Raw genomic sequence first — 5,904 nt, forward strand, 5'->3', positions numbered from 1 at the left:
ACACACACACACACACACACACACACACGGCCTTGTTTTTTAATAAGCCCTAAGTAGCTCAATTCCTGGGCCACTCCCAAACTTCCATGTTGCTAACCTCTCCCCTCTGAGACTCCCAAATGAATTCTTACTAAAATCTATAGTTCATCCAGTCGAGGGAGGGGCCCCTGGGGCCGCTCTTCCCAAGCTCTTACAGGGCTGTATGCCTTCTCTCCTGCAGCTCTCAAGCTTGATCCTCCTGCTTCCCCATCCAGGCAATTCTAAAACTTCTTCCTGTGGTTCCCTTGCCTGGAAAAATCTAAAGTCCTCTCTGTCTCCCTGCCCAGCCATTGGCCACCGGCAACTTTATCAATCAGAACCAACTGGGGGCAGGAACCATCAGAGTCTTCCAGAGAGAAGTAGGGGTCCCCATGTGATTTGGGGAGCTGAATTAACACAAATAGCATTAGACTCAATCTACAACACATGACCTATCCTGGGCAATTCAAATGAGAGACGAGGTTATTGGGCTTCTGGGTGGAGCCATCCGGATGCGTCGTCTGGTGCATTCTTGCCTCAGCATTGGTGCTGACTCTTGATTGAGAGACGGATGTAGGATTACACTGTTGTTGGCTTTGGGGTCGGAAGGGTGATAGATAAAGCACTACCACAGTATGAAAGCACTACCACAGTATGTTTGCCAGGCCCAACACTGGCAGGCAGATTTTCCTGACTTAATCCATTTAATTTTCCCGACTTTGTGAAAACTATTGTGGTTATACTATTTGCAGACAGGGAAACTGAGGCCTATGTCTCACACCTAGCCAATTAGAGTTTAGCCAGCCAGTCGGGAGTTCACACAGCCTGGGACAGTGCACGGATTGAGGGGCAGGCATGAGATACTAAAGACCCATGTGGAAATTGCACGGAGGCTAATTTTATAGACAATCTGTAAAGCTTGGCTAATATGTGCACCTGAAGCTGTGTACAGGGTCAGCTGCCAAGCTTTCTTCATCTGACAAAGATTCTTTTTTAAAAAAGAGGCCTGTCCGTGCAAGGAAGAGTAGCTTTGGGGACTAGGGTTGACAGAGAGAGGGTTGGGGTGGGGTGCCCTGCCCCCAGTCCTCTTTCAGGAGTCTGGTGTGGTAGAAGCAAACTGGCCCATGTTGCCCAATCCCCACTTTCCACCTATCAATGTTGTAACTGTAGGACAGTGCCACACCCTCCCCGGTCTCGGTTCACCGTGGTTGTAGTTTGAATGTGCAGTGTCTCTGATAGGCTCACATGTTTAAACCTCTGGTCCCCAGCGGTCTGGGCTGTTGGGGGTGCTGTGGAGCGTTAGGGAGGTAGAGCCTCGCTGGAGGAAGTAGGGGTAGGCCGTGAGGCTTTATAGCCTACATCTGCTCCCTATCTGTTCTCTGCTCCCTGAGTGTAGAAGCGGTGTGACCGGCTAGCCTCCAGCCTCTGCCTTCATGTGTCCCCTGGCTGCTGTCATGTCTTCCCCACCATGATGGATGGTAACTCAACTGAAAACCCAAAGAAACCTTCTCTTCCTTAAGTTGCCTTCTCAGGATATTTACCGCAATAATGGAGGTGGGGTAGGGAAGGAGACACACCTACACACAAGGACAAAACATTTATTACTTGGGGTGGCTGCCACAATTGCCTGGGACAATGCCTCACTCCACTCTTGGTTTGTGTCTGCATCTTTGGAGCCACCATTAACTGTTTGCCTACTTGATGCCTCTCTGTGGCCACCAGCTAGAGTGACAACATGCCAACTCCCAGGATGACTTCAAGAGGAACCGCACCCTCTCTGTTTTTGTTTGTGAACTACCACCATGTCTGAGGGAGCAAGAAGACAGTGTCCCAGGGGACCATTCCAGCCCTCCTGTCACATCCAGTGTAGAGCCTGAGTCTGTGATGATGCTAAGCACCGTGTGGGACTATGGCACTATAGTCCCACAATGAGTGGATGCAAAGAAGGAACCAGTCAGCCTCTAGGGTTTAGTCTGACTTCTGTTCTACAGAACTGTGCCTACCACTCACTGGTCTAGAACCACCTCTTGCACACAAGAGACCACATAGGAAGGGACACTTGCCACACTGCTCACTTCTACTTGTTTCAACATACATATCTTGGCCTTATTTCATGGCAACAGGAATGACCTCCCCAGCCCTTTGGCAGGCCTATGGCGTTTTGTGGGTGGATTTGCTGCAGCAATGCCCAACCTGGGCTTTGGGTTATAGGACATTGCAGCTGGAAGGAGAGCAGAGATGTTTGTCCTTAGGTCAAGCCCCTTGTGGGCCACAACATCCTTTACATGAATGTCTTTATAGCAATACCTCAACTCCAGAAGCTAAATACTCTGGGCTTTTGTGTTGCTGGGTGAAGACACTCTGTCCTCACAGAGACTGTCCAATTGCTCCGCTACACTCAGTCCCTTTCTATTGTTGGAATACCATCAGTTATGTGACAGCCGCAAGGAACTTGGAGCTGCCAGTCACCACATCGTCCTTTAGCGGCTCCTTGTTAGTTACATCCCCATCTTCCCTACTCAAGTCTGCTGCTGCTTGTCCCTACTAAACCTCTTCTTTTCTAAAAGTCTGCTGTGACTTGGTTGAACATTGGTGATGCAACTCAGCTCTCAAGCACCTTTGTTTTATAGATTCGAAACCTCGCCCCCTCGGATGCTACTTCTTTGGTGGAGAATACTGGGAGGTCCTTCGGTGTCCCAAGCGCAAACCACTGTGGTTTGTGACTCCTCCACGAAGAGTTAAGGATGCCACCAGATTGTTGTGTTCACAGTCTCACAACCAGCTGTTTGAATGATATATTAGGAATACATTGAATATTCAAATATTGACATTGATGTATTCTAAAACATGGTTCCTTGTGGGGCCGGGGTCAAAAGGATAGGTGATGCCAGCTCTGTCGGTGTGGCTCAGGGTCCCTGACAAGTTCTCAAGTTCATGTGTCCCATGCCAGTGGATTGGAGCAGGGACACAGGGTCAGAAATAGAAGTCAGGAAGTTTATTAAGGAACAGAAAGCACTCCCCAGAATGGAAGTGTGCTGGTGAGCAGACAGAAAAGCCCCAGGGTGCTTGCTCCTTTCTGTCCTGTTCACTTAGGACGGCTTTCCTTGCACATGCTCTGTGCGTTGTATGAAGCCTAGGTGGGGAAGGGCTTCCTGCCTTTCCAGTCTTTCTTTCCTTACAGTCTTCTCTTATCTGCTAATCTCAATGCAGCTTTCTCCAGTTCTATTCTCCCACCACAAAAGGATTTCTCAGCTTCTCGGTGAAGGTGGGTGTGGCTAGAGGTCTTATTTAGGTGGCAGACAGTCTTTAGTAGGCTTGGGGATGCTGCATGTGTAAGGAAGTCCCAGGGTAGCTGTTGAGCATTGCTGTACAGAGTACTAGGCGGAAGCAGGTAGTTATGAGAAACAAATAGAGGTGATTGTGTGTGTCTGCATTTCATGGCCACTACCCTAGTTTTAGTATGAGCACACTGATAGCTGGGAATTAAAGAATTCCCTAAAGAACTAATCAGGCTGACATCTATCTGTCCCCACTACAGCTGAGAACCTGGAATTGATGGCACAGTGTATTTTGTGTTCCTGTCTCCCCTGTGGCTCTTTGTGTCCAGATTAGATTAATGGGAACCTCAGGTTTCCTGAGTTTAGGACTCTTTGCCGAAGGAGAGGAAGGAGGCAGGGATCCTTTGTTAGCCTCTCTTCCCTCAACCTACCCAGTCAGGCAAGGCTCCATGCTTGGGGAAGGAGCTGTTCATTGAATGCCTGCCTCCTCTGTTCCCTCCCAGTCTCCATTTTCCCCCTCTCCTGGGCCTCCTTGGTCTTTTGCTTCAGAAAAGTAACTTGGTCTCTTCCTGCCTTGGTTTTCTCAGTGGAGGTGCTAAGCTCTGCTCCACCTACCCATGTGAGTGCTGGAAGTGAGTTGCCTTAAATAAATGAAGTAACTCAGGATAGTACTCAGAGTAAACTTCTCTGTCTGTGCCTTAGGTCCTTGGGTTTGTCCCTAGGATTGCCCAAGGAGAAAGCTGCTCCCTTGGGTCCCTGCTGCCTCCATGATTCATTTCCCCATTGGGTGCAGCCCACCCACCACCCCATCAAGTCCACTTTTGAACATTTCTTTCAGTCCTTCCATGTTATTTTCATTTATCCAAACATCTCTTCACTTGCCCCATAGGGCTGCTCTTTAGTTTGTTTCCTGCTTTTCTCTGAGCTCAACACAGTAAGGCACATAGTACGTACCCAGTTGCTGGGCCAACCAAATGTACAGAAGCTGTGCTTTCTGAATCTGTGCCTGCATCCTGGGAGTCATGTGACCTAGGGAAAGGAGCAAATCTCTGACGATTCACGGCAGAGCTGAGATGATGAGGTGAGGTGAGGGCCAGGCAAGTCCTTGTGTGGTCGGGTCGGCTTGTCCTTCAGGCTGAGTTCTAGGTGAATCTTCCTGGCTTCCATTTGGTTGAGTTCTTGTTGCCCAAAATGCAAATGTTTCATGGGTGTCATTTGTGTTTTCTGACATAGCAAGGTGTTGGGAACATAGCAACGATTTTGATCCTTGGGCCCTGCTGTCTAGGTTGAGTTCTGTGCTTGCTTGGTTTTCTTTCTTTCTTTCTTTCTTTCTTTCTTTCTTTCTTTCTTTCTTTCTTTCTTTCTTTCTTTCTTTCTTTCTTTCTTTCTCTTTCTTTCTCTCTCTCTCTCTCTTTCTTTCTTTCTTCCTTTCTTTCTCTCTCTTGTTTCTTTCCTTCCTTCCTTCCTTCCTTCCTTCCTTCCTTCCTTCCTTCCTTCCTTCTTTTTTCTGTCACTTTGAAACAAACTGAAGTTGCCTGGGAAGAAGAAACCTCAGCTGAGAAGCTGCCTCCATCAGATTGGCCTGAGGGCAAGTCTTGGAGTATTTTCTTGATTGCTGTTTGGTGAGTCTAGCCCCCCATGGGCAGTGCCACGCCTGGCAGGTGAGCCTGGGTTTTATAAGGAAGCAAGCTAAACAAGCCACGGAGAGAACACAGCTGTAAGCAGCTTCGCCCTGAGGTCTCTGCTTCAGTTCTGTGCTGACTTCTATGGACGATGGGCTGTGATCAGGACTTTTAGATCCAACACACACCCTGTTCTTTCTGAGTTGCTCTCAGTCATGGTGCTTATCACACAGACAGGAAGCAAACCGGGGCAGGCTCTTAGGAGACTTGTAGTTAAAGCTGTGTTTAGAGAGTTCAGTGCTCTTTCCTGAGTGGGAACCGGGAGTGGGAGAGGGTGCTTTAACTAGTGGTTCTTGCCTTTCCTGCCTCCTTCTTCATCTGCCTCCTTCTTGGTCAACTTTCCGTCCTGTGGCTGCTTTCTCACTTCTGCAATGACAGTTGGTCACTGCCTTTGATCTGTTTAGCCCTCAGAGTCTCCATCCACCACATGCCTGAAGGCAGCCTTTCAATGCAAGGAGGGCAGGGAATGCAGCTTGAAGCTTCCCAGACAGCAGAGGTTTTAAAGTGAGGAAACCCACTGGTGCTTCCGTCCTAATTGAGTGAGATGCTAACCTTTTCCATTTTATGCAGAGGGAGGTGGAGACTCTGAGGGAATAAATAATTCCTTGAGATTCCAGGCACAGGGCTGTGTCCCTCATCTATGACTCTCCCAGCCAGTACATTATGCTCTAGAGACACGCCTCGCCCTAATCTATTGCTCTCGTATTTATAACAACGCAGCCACAGCTCATTTTACCTGCACCAGTGAATCAGCTCCTGATACTTTTGATTCCCAAGAGCAAAATGTCACCTCGGTCTCTAAGATCAGCCTGTGCCCTGAGAGCTGTCCCCAGGTCTGCTCTTTGCCTGAATATCCCCTCCCCCCATGCCTTATGGCCACACCACCTGATATATAGCAAAATGAGTTTGTGATTTAGCGGCAGAAA

Source organism: Rattus rattus, chromosome 2 (genome assembly GCF_011064425.1).
Source record: "Rattus rattus isolate New Zealand chromosome 2, Rrattus_CSIRO_v1, whole genome shotgun sequence".
Classification (NCBI taxonomy): Eukaryota; Metazoa; Chordata; class Mammalia; order Rodentia; family Muridae; genus Rattus; species Rattus rattus.